This window comes from Macrobrachium nipponense, chromosome 11 (assembly GCF_015104395.2).
Source record: "Macrobrachium nipponense isolate FS-2020 chromosome 11, ASM1510439v2, whole genome shotgun sequence".
Classification (NCBI taxonomy): Eukaryota; Metazoa; Arthropoda; class Malacostraca; order Decapoda; family Palaemonidae; genus Macrobrachium; species Macrobrachium nipponense.
The window spans coordinates 88,024,669-88,037,553 of record NC_061087.1 but is presented as its reverse complement, the minus strand read 5'-3'; the positions used below and the strand labels follow the sequence as shown (position 1 = coordinate 88,037,553).

The window sequence follows — 12,885 nt, the reverse complement described above, 5'->3', positions numbered from 1 at the left end:
CAATACTGTATTCTTTGTGGTTCTTTGCATTCGAGGAAGGTTTGGAGGGAAATCTTCTTCCCTCCCTCCCTCCTTCCCTCCTGCCTCGGAATTGGGGTCAAGATCTCTTTTTAGTATGTATTCGGGTAACGCGGATGATCAATTCGTTCGTGGTATCCATGAATCAGTCTCTCTCTCTCTCTCTCTCTCTCTCTCTCGTTTGCAACTTTCACTCTCTTTTCTTACATATAGTTTTCCTTCTGTATTGACATTCTCTCTCTCTCTCTCTCTCTCTCTCTCTCTCTCTCTCTCTCTCTCTCTCTCTATCATTAAAAGAGACATTTTGTACTCATTCCATTGTGTTCCGCGCGAAGGGGAATTATCCTGAGCAGTTTAGATAGCCTGTTCATTGAATTGTCACGAATTGTCTGATTGAAGGCGATAAAGGACTTGACGCTATTGTAGCATCCGCGCGGCAGAGGTGAATACGTACTACAACGAACATTACGCACGTTTATTCTGTGCGCTCTTGCTCCTGTTTTGCTTTTAAAATGGCATACATTTCTTGGTATACATCTGTGATATTTTTATATTTCTCTCTCTCTCTCTCTCTCTCTCTCTCTCTCTCTCTCTTTCTTTTAGTGGCTACTAACGACAGTCGATTAGTAACCAAAAGATGATAAACTGCCACCAGAAGTTGTAAACAGCAACTGTGTGGAAGAGTTTAATAGGAAGCTAGACAAAATCATTAGGACACCGTGAATGAACAGTAAAACCTGCTCCTAGAGATAGGTGAGCACACAATGTCTCCTCGGATGGACTAACAAGTTTTTTAGACATCCTAATCCTTGTAACTCCTTGTAACACAGTTAAACGCATGGGTCAACAGAGATATTGAAGGAAACGGACCTACTGTATTCTTTAAGTCTTAAGCTTCATGGAGGACCATAAAGGGACTTCGATGGCTTGGTTCCCAGAATCCTAATCGGACTTAGCTTGGAGGCTCCCTCTTATAATTTAAAAGGACAACGAGGGTTCGTGTTCGTGTTTTTGATGGACTTGAAAAAACAATTCCCTCTGGTTCCTCTGTTGTGAACGGTGAGTGCTACCGATCGCCACCAGGAGAGAGAGAGAGAGAGAGAGGTCTCAAATAACAAGTCTACAGACATCAAAGAGAACTCTAGAAGACGCAGGGGACTATATACTGTGAAGAGCACACTTCGTAGCGCGGACCTCACTAACCGGAAGAGAGATAAGTCACGGAGCCTTAAAGACGCCTGGTGTGAGCGCTCGCGCGCGCATGCATGTGTTGATTTTCTATTGGATGAGTGAGCATGTATATATGTATACCTCTTGAGTCTCTTGTGGTCTCATGCAAATGGCGTACGGGGAACACTGCTCGTCTAACCAAACCGTTTCTTCCGCGACTCCTTTTCTTAACTTCGGCAAAGTTGCAGCCTAAGTATCTAGCCGTCACGCGTTTTGTATTTGCGCCCTGATTTTTTTCTTCTTTCTTTTTGCGACAAGCGTGCTCGCGCGCCTACAGGCACGGCAGCTTTCGAATGACATGGATAAGGCGTAGAGTGATGCCCCTTCGTTATCCTTATCCTTATCAGCAGTCAAAATCCCGGATGAATCATGAAACATTATCCTTCGTGATTGAACGTCTACAGTAAGTCATTTTTACAATGTCATTGTTAAGAATCCTCAGAGCCTCTGATGGTTTAAACATTACGTAATAAATAAGAGTAGAATATGTAAATATGAAATGGTAAAAAACCTTATATAAGATTATAAAAAAAATAGCTGCTCATATATACTTAGTTCAGGGTATAGCGTTCACATGTTCCTTTCTATTTAATACAGTTGGTGTGTGTGTGTGTGTGTGTGTGTGGGTGGTTTGTGTGTGTTTGTTTGGGGGGGGGGGGGGGGGGGGGGGGGGGGGGAGGCAATCTTTTGTGATGAAGGTCTGGATATGAATTACCACAGACAAGGTCTAAGTTCTTTGTCGCTTTGTTCGTGACTGTTACACGTGATAATCTTTTATTTATATCAGCTTTTATATACATCTGCTGCTTTACACTTCGCTTCGCCATCCTTCCATTCGTTTTGTTTAATTTCGTACCTTATTCGAGATATACTTAGAAATTAGATTTTGCTAAGAGTAATCAATGTCGTTCTTGATGTTCGGTTTTTATTGATTTAATCGCGATTGTTTACAAAAGTTGTGATACTGATTCGTCTTCTATGATGTCGCCATTCACAGATTGCATGGGAAGGTTTTACTCACGTTATATATTTAGTATTCTCTCTCTCTCTCTCTCTCTCTCTCAGCTCTTGCCTAACTCTCGAATATTGGGCGAACGAATCACCAGTTTAATCTCGCATGAGACTATATAGGATAGACTTGCTTATACTACTCTCCGCGTGTGCGAACACTTGTTGTATATCATTACGTATGTATTTATGTCGACATGACAAATCCCCCCACCCCCCCCACCCCCACCTTTCTCCCAGACAAGCTACCCCAGCCTTACCCCTACCCCTCACTCGCTCGTAGTCTCTCCGTTCCTCACCGTGGAAAAAAAAATCACATTGAAAATGTACTTGTTACATTTCTCTCGTCCTTTTCCTTTGCAATTTGTTTTCGTTTACTTCTGGTTAGCTGAGTTTCGGAGAAGATTTTAAGTTTTAGAACTTTGATAATACAGATAATCTAGCGTAATGGCTTGATGAATGCAAGAGTCCCCTGGCGGGGGGATGGGGTGGGGCGAGTGAGGAGGTGGGGATGAGCACTGCCAGTCCCCCTGATGTGGTTCCAGGTAAGTGCCTCCAATTCCCTCCCTCCAACCCCTTCTTACCTCTGCAACCCCTCCTCCGTTCCACTTCTACTCCCTCTCCTCATCTACGTCTCCCTCACTACATATCACCCCCTTTCTCATCTCCCTCCTCCTTCGCCTCTCTCCTCCCCCTGCTCCCTTTGACTCCTCCCTTCTTCCCCTCCTGGTCTTGTGTCTGTCTGTTTGTCTGTCTCGTTCCCCCGCAACACGTCCTCCATTACCTGGCTCTACCCCCAGGCCAACTTACACTCTCACTTCCCTTCCCTTCCCTTCCCTTCCCTCCCATTCCCTTCCCAAAGTCCGCTTTTTGGAAAGGAATGCGTTGCAAAAATAAAAGGGTTTGTTGAAATGCACTGTTGCAAGATTCTGGAAGCTACTTTGCTTTAGATGTAAACTGTTTGAACGTCGCTCGCAAAGAACTCTCAGTGTTACGACCGTCTGAGGAAAAAAACTTCTAACTGGCAACATAATATACCCCTCCTCCTTCCCTCCCCCTCCTTCTTGTCCTCCACCATCACCTTCATTGCTCAGCCCACAAGATCATGGTGGAGTTGGAGGAGCCCTTCCTTGGGATGGTGGGGGAGGGTGAGACTGAGGGAGGGAGGGAGGGTGGGATCTAGGAGACTGCTCTGCAATCCTTCAGAAGTAGTTACTGAAAGATATAATGTATTTCGAAAGAAAACGTCTTAACTACGAATCCTTTTTGATATGTCACAAATCAGCATTATTTTTCAAAGAGGAAACACGAGTTTTTCAAACATTCGTGCGGGTTGAGGAACGAAAGGAGTTTCGGGGGAAGGGGTAGGTAGGTAGGAGGGGTGTTTAGAGCGAGTTTGTTGGTGATGTGAGGATGTGAGTACGTCTGTACATACGTAACGTCCGTGCAAGGTGCGTGTGTCAGTGTGTCGGTGTATGTGTGTGTTAGTGTGCCGAGTGACTTAGTGTAGGACTCGTGTTTCACGTGAGGTTCCTCGCGCACGTGTCTTTTATCCATAGTAAAACTAATTACGTTCGTGAACTTTTTCAGTGTAAGTTTGGCAGGCGAGTTCCACGCCGCCTTTCCTCTCTTTTCCATAAGTGTTCACTCTGTATAGGCGAGGAATATCGCTCCTTCTCGCGAAAAGAGAAGTCGAGTTGGTTGAATTGACGGAAAGCGTCAACCTTTCGATACTTCGATTGTGGATATTTAAGACAATCGGCTGGTTTTTGAGAAATGCTGATCAGTGCGTGGACTGTTGTTCGGAAAGTCTCGCCGGTAACGCCGTTCGTATCGTATTTTGTGTTTGTGTTTTGAACCACTTTATGACGAACAGTCTCAAGTTAAGGTGTCATCCTGTCGCCACTTGAAAGAGGGACGGTGTCTTTACTGAATATTTTCATAAGTTGGTATATACTGAGGAATGTTTACCATGTATATTTATGGTTTAAAAGTATATTGTCATGAACTGATGTGCTGAAATTGTATGTATAAGCACCCAGATGTAAAATGAGTTTATACATGTAGCCTATTATATATATATATATATATATATATATAATATATATATATATATATATATATATATATATATATATATATATATATACACTTAGTTGTATAGAGGGAACATGCCGGTCTTCGAGAATAATGTGGTTGCGTACCCTAAGGATAAGGCATCAACAGGTGGGCCGGGGGAATGTTGGCAAGCAAGTGAGCATGTTGCTTGCAAAGGCACGCTGGAGCAAGACCTGGGTGATCCTGTCTTGTTGTCTGTATCCCCGCCGGGCTTGTCCTTCCAGTGTCTTTGTCCTTTTGTCATTTTTCTCTAGGGATGGGACGACCGTTAATTATTATTATTATTTTATTATTATTGTTTTGTCTTGTCTTCCTGCCACTTGTCTTGAGAAAGGGTTGAGAGGGGGGGGGGGGGCGTTTTTTACTCGTTCTTCAATGGGTGGTAAGTTACCCTGTTATAGGTAAAAATAAGTGTGATAAATGATTTTCAGTAATCAGTATAAGCTGGTAATTAATGGTCCACTTCCGTAGAGTTTACTCTTCTGTGGAGTGAATCACTAACTCATGTGTGCGGTTCTCACGTCTATTCAGGGAAAAATTGTGGATATGAAAAAGAATAGGACAAGGTTTCTTAATATAAAAGTATGAATAAAATGTTAAATATTTTATTTATTACTTATTTTTACTGTTGTTATCGTCGATAATGAATAAGAAATTTAACGCATGTCGAAAATTCTCTGTGAGACTTTTTATGTAATTAAGTAAAGAAAGCACATAACAAGAGTCTCCTTCACGGAGTGGGGGGGCGGTTTTAAAAAAACTAACTTTCCCGATCCGCGGAATATTAATTTTTGAAGACATTGTCGTTATCATATCCACGAAACATTATTCGACCCTTTTCTAAGAAGGGGTCTTCTATGTTAAGCAGATCCTCGAAGCGAGGTTATCTTCACCGTATCCCTGAGCGATTATCCAAGAAAGGAGGTTATCCTGACCGTCTCTAAGAAAGGATTCCTCTCTCTTGAGCTAATCCTAACCGTATCCAGGAAAGGAAGTTATCCTGACAGTACCATAAATAGGACGTTATCCAGACCGTATCCTAGGAAGGTAGTTATCGTTACGTAAATTTAAAGGAATGTGCACTGAAAGTCGTGTGGCGTTTTGTAACAGCGAAAACATCAGCCTGGCCGAGCTTTGTAACACCAGTCATCCTTCGGTTGCTTTCGAGGAACACTTCAAGTGATGTGTCCTCAAGTGGCCACATATTAATTAGGGTTGGGAAGCGTAAATTTGTGGTGGGTTGGACTCGGGAATCCTCTCTCTCTCTCTCTCTCTCTCTCTCTCTCTCTCTCTCTCTCTCTCTCTCTCTCTCTCTGGGAAGAGGTTGTATTGTAATTCAAGTTCGTATGGGCATTCGTCTTCACCTATGTTTTGTACGTGATTTAAATGAAAATATCTTGTAAATTTAAAAAAGAAAGTAATGTAAATTTTAAAATGAAAGCAATCTCTCTCTCTCTCTCTCTCTCTCTCTCTCTCTCTCTCTCTCTCTCTCTCTCTCTCTCTCAAAAGGGGTTGTATGGGTACGTGTCTTTAGTTAGAATGTCTCTTAGATTCTTATAAAAATAATGCTCTCTCTCTCTCTCTCTCTCTCTCTCTCTCTCTCTCTCTCTCTCTCTCTCTCTCTCTCTCTCAATTTAAAGCTCTGATGAAGCCAGACAATAATGAGTAATAATTAGTTGTGGCCATCGTGAGTTTTTTCCCCCTTCCCTGTCTCTCTCCTTTTTCTAGTGTGGTTTCAGTGGGAAGTCTAAGTTTATGCAGTGTGATGATTTTTTTTTTTTCTTTTTTTTTTTTTTTGCTTTTTTTTTTTACTGGCTTGGTTTGGTTCGTGACTCATTTGCTGGATGAACTTCGTACACACTCACACAAAAAATGAAGGATGATTATATATGTTTTTTTTTTTATTCATGCCGATACTTAACATATCCTTAAGGGGGGAGGATGGTTTAAGTCGTGGTAATGTGAAGAGATTCTTAAGTGTTAGTCTGTGAGTGTTAGATGATACAAGAATTGCAAGAGAACTAGATGAAATTAAAGTTAACTGGACGATTAGCTAAATAGCTCCTTCTTAAGTATGAAAAAATAAGCGAAAAACAGCCGAAGGCTATTTTTATTTGTAAAACCCTCGAGAACATCTCACGATTAACGCTAAATGGTTAATTTAAGGCTTTTATTATATCCTGTTATTTATGTCGCAAATCTTAATAAACGGTTAAATGGTAAATGTGTATCGACTTTTAAGGTTGTTGTTTAATTTTATATATATATATATATATATATATATATATATATATATATATATATATATATATATATATGTGTGTGTGTGTGTGTGTGTGTGTGTGTGTGTGTGTGTGTGTGTGTGTGTGAATGAGATCCTCACGTGAAAATGAAAGGAGGTAGGTACTAAGACTTTCAACTTTTATTCCAAAAGCCATCTTTAGGGCACTCATATCTATATATTATTATATATATATATATATAAATAGTATATATATATATATATATTTATATATATATATCTATTTTTTGTGTGTGATGTATGCGTGAAAGTTGAAATCATGAACTTGAAAAAGTAAACATCGGGAACGGACGCTACATGCGATTTCGAAAATGCACTAGATACAAGGAAATAAATGACAAAAGTGCGTGACCAAGGTAGAGAAGGCACCGTCAGTATATCATAGGCGACGAATCCCACGACGGTCGAACGGGTGTAGGCAGGCGATCGTTGACCCAGATTCATATGAAGTAGACATCCATTTGAATCATAACTATGATGCAGCACTTCCTTATTTAGAGGGAGCTTCGCCCCGTCGTTGGCTTGATGTCGTCATGCTTACCTTCGTGTAATAATGTATCATCGTCTTTCTCCGTATCATCATTAGTACCATCATCAACATAATTATCTTCGAATATGTAAAAGGCTGCTAGCTTTGGTAAGCTTGCTATCATCGTGGTAGTCGTTGTATTTATTAGTATTATTATTATCAAACTTGCGAAGTACGTTGGTGTCCGATAACTTTGACGCATTATTATTATTATTATTATTATTATTATTATTATTATTATTATTATTATTATTATTATTATGATCGAATTTGCAAAGTCCCTCGAACACTGATAACTTTGACATATCTTCATGAGAACTATTATTATTATTATTATTATTATTATTATTATTATTATTATTATTATTGCGTACAATACATACCCATCTTTGGGGAAGAACTTGCAAGGGCTACGAACTGGCCCAAGCGAACTTCCGCGGAAGTGAATGAAAGAGAAGAGACAAAATGTCATGTCATAAATGTCACAATCATTATGATCCCGGCACCTAAAAAGCACCTTGTGTGGTGACGAGAGTTTGGCAGCCTCTTCTTACTCATCATCATCGTCCTCATGTGCAAGAAGTATCACGAACTCGGATCAGTTTCCCATTATCATTGTCATCATCATCATCATCACCCAGAAATGAGAGTGAATGTGTTGGCAAGTGAATCGGAGAACTTGAAGTGGGAAAGTGGCCCGCTTCTGGCGATCTTGGTTGCACTTACACTTTCTGGGCTATTGAGGTCGTCTTCAGACCCCGAGAGAGAGAGAGAGAGAGAGAGAGAGAGAGAGAGAGAGAGAGAGAGAGAGAGACGGTATTATTAAGGAATTTCGATCAGCCATGGCGAGAAAATCAGGCTTTAACCAGACACTGAGAGAAAGTGTATATATATTTGTGCATGCGTTTGTTTTTTGGAAACACGTGCTGCTTTATCACTGTTCTGGTTTAAATTGCGGTTGGTCAGTCGAAATTATTGCTAAAGATTTGAAGTGCTTTGTATTATATTATATTATATTATATTATATTATTATTATATATATATATATATATATATATGTATATATATATATATATATATATATATATACATGTGTGTATATATACAGTACATATATTTTTTTTTTATATTATGTGTATATATTACGCACATGCATACATACAGTTCTTCAGTGTTTAATGATATACACTACTATCTATGTGTGTGTGGTATATATTATATATATATATATATATATATTATATATGTGTGTGTGTGTGTGTGTGTGTGTGTGTGGTGTGTGTGTGTATGTGTTTCCTAATATTACAGTCGTTTCCACTTAAATTATACTTCTTAAACTGTTGATGAATCACCTATACGTATAAGAAACTCTACATCCTCCTCCTCAAATGCCAAGAACGTTCATCAGCAGTGCGTTGAATTCCCTACAAAACACAGTGCCATTCCACTTCGCTTTGCAAACACTCACTCGGTTGGAGGATAATGAGGCTCTGCTGCATACCTAGCTACCCAGTCTTTATATTGTTATCCTGTTATCCTCTGTTTACATCCTGTTAACACTTCTAGGTTTTACTTTTAGGTTTTACTTTTATCAACAACTCATCATCCTGTATACTTTCCACATTTCAGACACACACACACACACTCACACATACACATATATATATATATATATATATATATATATATATATATAATATATATATATAACATAGTATATAATTCTTATACACCTTTTCCTATTTGTGGGGTTGGCTCCAGAAGGTGGTAACCCTCCGGTTCTCTGCAATTTTGAGGGGGGTATGCCCCCCGCTACGGTAATAATCAACGTCAGTTGTATCCTTACCAGACATATCTCACTTCGTAGTGACTTTTCCTGGCGCGGTGACTTTTGAATGTTACATTAACGAGAAATCTGTCGAAACTCGACCCAGGTCGAATTGGCATCTCTCACAAACAGCTGATATTCGTGGTCAGTGCACTCCTTTCCCCAGTAGGGGTTTAGTGCCGTCAGTGCACCTCGTGCGGTGCACCTAGGCGTTACTTGAGGATTTTTTTTAGCTTGCCTTAGGCCCCTAGCTTCAAACCCTTTCATTCCTTCGACTGTACCTCCGTTCATATTCTCTTTCTCCCATCTTACCTTCCACCCTCTCCTAGCAATTGATCCCTAGTGCAACTGCTTTGAGGTTTTCCTCCTGTTACTCCTTTCAAACCTTTTAGTGTCAGTTTCCATTTCAGCGCTGAATGACCTCAATTCTTTTTACTGTCTATTCGAGTTTCTGGGCTGAATGACCTTATAGGTCCCAGCGCTTGGCCTTTGGCTGAAATTCTATACTCCATTCTATCCAATGCACTGCTTTGTCTTCCGCTACAGAGTTGATGGAGAACCATATATAAAAAAAAGTGAAAAAAATTTTTGTTGGTTAGGAGATTTAGAATGAGTCTTGGAAAACAGGCCTTTTCTTCCTTCTGCCGTTGCTACAGTTGCTGCTGAAGGCACCAAGTCGTTCAACAAGGTCGTCCTCGACGGTTCAAGGCATTTCTCGGCCCGGGTGCAAAACCGCAGAGGTCTCCTTGGGGGGGGGGGGGGGGGGGGGGGGGGGGGGGGGGGGGGGGGGGGGGGGGGGTTGCCGCCGCTTTCATATTGTTGACAGTGCCTGCAGAGCAGAGCTGGCTTTGGCTGTGTCTCGTAGTGCGTCAGATATTTCACTGGTTTTTAATGCCACGAAGAGCTTATCGTGATATCTGAAACAAGTGTTATCTAAGGGCAGTAAAATGAGATATCTTTTTTTAGCCTCGTGTGGGCAGTTTATTTTCGTCGATCTCTGTGACCCAAAAGAGGCCACAAAGGTTATTCTTATACTGGGAGTGATCTTACATCTAATGATAGCGATGATCTTCGCTGTCATTATTATCGTCCTCATCGTAAGGCGAAGAGCTAGAGACAATGCACACTATCAGAAATATATTGTACAAGATATCGGATTTGTTGTTTTCTTGAAGCTTTCAAGGTCACTCGTTCGTATACAATAATGGCAGTTGTCTATCTGCGCCGCCCGTCTGTCTGTCTGTTGATAAGGCGGAGATGCCTAGCCGGGGGAAGAGGGTTGCTGTGGCAGGATTCAAGTGTGATATGATATTCGAAAAAAAAACATATATTTATATATACATACTTACATGCAAACATATGGTGTCTTCTTTTCTCTCTCGAGTCAGTCAGTGTAAGGATAAACGTGTGTGTGTGTGTGTGTACATCAACGCGTTTGGGCGGGTGCGTGCGTACGCGCGTATTTTAGCAACCTCCTTGCTAAGTTCACAGCGTACGCCATGTCCCATTGAGGCTCGTGTTCATGTGCACTTGAATATCCAACGTAGAATTGCACCCGGTTACCCCTCCTCCTCCGGCTCCTCCTCCTCCTCCTCCTCCCATCCTGTGCATTGGTAGCGAAGGCATTCTCTCTCTCTCTCCCTCTCTCTCTCTCTCTCTCAGGAGTAAATCATGTTGCTTCTCTTTTAGATATGGTTTGAAGTAAATTTTTTTTTTCTACTTGTTCATGTGGCATCAGTTCTTTTATTTTCAAAGAATTGTTCGTGTGACAATGGTTCCTTTATTTGAAAAATTTTTCGTGTTACTTTAGTTCCTTTATTTTAAAAAAAATGTACAAATTTTATGAGTGTTCTGCTTTAATTTCAAGTTCTTTTTAGTAGTTTATTTGTGGTCACTTCGTTATTCTTTCTTGCATTTTTCCCTAGTTTTTTTCCATATTCCCTCTTTTTGTTATGTCTCTCCAGTCCATTCCTCACTATATAATTATTTACTTAATTTTCATATCGTGCGTATTGCTCAGAATTTTTTTTTCACATATAAGTTCTCAATATTATGCAGCTTTTAAATACCTTATATGATTCATGTTATTCATATCCTTATCAGTGTGGTGTCTTCGCATGAAGAATGTTTTTTTACGGTCGAAGTCACTTTGTCCGACCAACGAAACCGCATCCTGTTTTTCAGTGTTTTATCCTGCGGATTTTCGCGACGCCTTGCTTCGTATTTACTTAGGGGAGACTAGTATCGATTCTGGGATCAAAACATCCTTCAAGTTCAGCGCTTCTGCGGGATTCGTGTTACCTTGTATTTTTTAGTGGCTGAAGCTCCAGGATGTACACTTAAGAAGGTGTTGTTAGATAGCCCTCTTAATTCTCTCTCTCTCTCTCTCTCTCTCTCGTCTTTTGTCATCTCTTCTCTCTCTCTCTCTCTCTCTCTCTCTCTCTCTCATATATATATACATGAATTTTAGGTTCCCTAGTTTTGTATGTATGTATATATATATATATATATAATATATTATATATATATGTATGTATATATATACACACTATATATATATATTACATATGTATGTATGTTACTTATGTAAAATTTTTATACATGAAATTTCGGACTACCCTCTCATTTTGTTTAAATTGGTAGTCCACTATTGCCTGCCAAAATTCAGGTCAGAATTTGAATTCTCGAGGTTGCCACCCTAATTTCAAATGTCACTTAGCTCACACAGGGTTTTACATTCGCCCGGGATCTTAAATTTTAGCCCTGACCTTGTGACCCTCCTAGAAATTGTAATATTCTTCACAATTCTTGATTGTATATTTTTTTTTCTTTTAGTACACAGATTTATCTACTTTTGACCCCCCATTGGGGGCTGGTGCCGTCAGTGCACCTCATTCGGTACAATGTAGGCAGTACATAAGGTTCTTTGCAGCGTCCCTTCGGCCCCTAACTGCAACTACTTTCATACAACTACTTTCATACCATTTACTTTACCTCCGTTCATATTCTCTCTCGTCCATCTTACTCTCCACCCCCTCCCAACAGTTGTTTCATAGTGCAACTGCTTTGAGGTTTTCCTCCTGTTACACCTTTCACACCTTTTACTGTCAATTTCCATTTCAGCGCTGAATGGCCTTAGTTGCCCCAGTGCTTGCCATAAAGTCCTGAGACTTTTGAAAATTTTGTATTTACCCAGTCTATCATTTTAACAAGGAAGCCATATCATGATATCATGTCTTGCTCCGATTTTTGTTCAATCAAAACAATCTGCTATTATTTGACCAGACTGCCCCTTTCGAATATTCGAATTTCAATACCGCAGACCAAACTCTATCATCTCCCCGTAGGGGGCAGTACCGTCAGTGCACCTCATGCGGTGCACTGTACCCATTACTTAAGATTATTTGCAGCGTCCCTCATACCTCTAGCTACAACCCCTTTCATTCCTTCTACTGTACCTCCGTTCATGTTCTCATTCTTCCATCTTACTTTCCACCCTCTCCCAACAATTGATTCAGAGTGCGAGGTTTTCCTCCTGTTACAACTTTCAAACCTTTTTTTTTACCGCTAATTTCCGCGTCAGCGCAGGATGACCTCATAGGTCACATCGCTTGGCCTGTGGCCTAAATTCTTTATTCTACTCCATTGAACTTGATAATCTGTCAGCAGTATCTTGTTTATTTATGCCTTTCTAAGGCTTTCATTGTCATTGAAGTGTCAGAGGTTCATTGGTTTCTGACTTCAAAATATTTATTCTGGCCCTTCTAAGTAACATTTCATATGGACTTCTCCAAGATGAGTAACAGTAAGAGGTAGATGTGCTGCTGACTATGGCCACATCAAATATAACTA

General features: G+C 40.3%; 1 protein-coding gene across 11 annotated transcripts in view; it reads left to right on the top strand.

Moving 5' to 3' along the window:
• Positions 1–12,885, top strand: part of LOC135207012 (retinoic acid receptor RXR-like) — a 534,958-nt gene that overhangs the window by 445,125 nt on the left and 76,948 nt on the right. For 4 of the 11 annotated variants that reach the window (XM_064238694.1, XM_064238686.1, XM_064238678.1 and 1 more), the window contains exon 1: positions 3,703–3,847. The exons of 5 other annotated variants lie outside the window; for them this stretch is intronic. The gene's annotated coding sequence lies outside the window, so the exon portion shown is untranslated. Of the gene's footprint in view, positions 1–3,702; positions 3,848–12,885 lie in introns of those variants that run through there. 2 more of the 11 variants (XM_064238712.1, XM_064238695.1) reach the window with 1 other exon arrangement.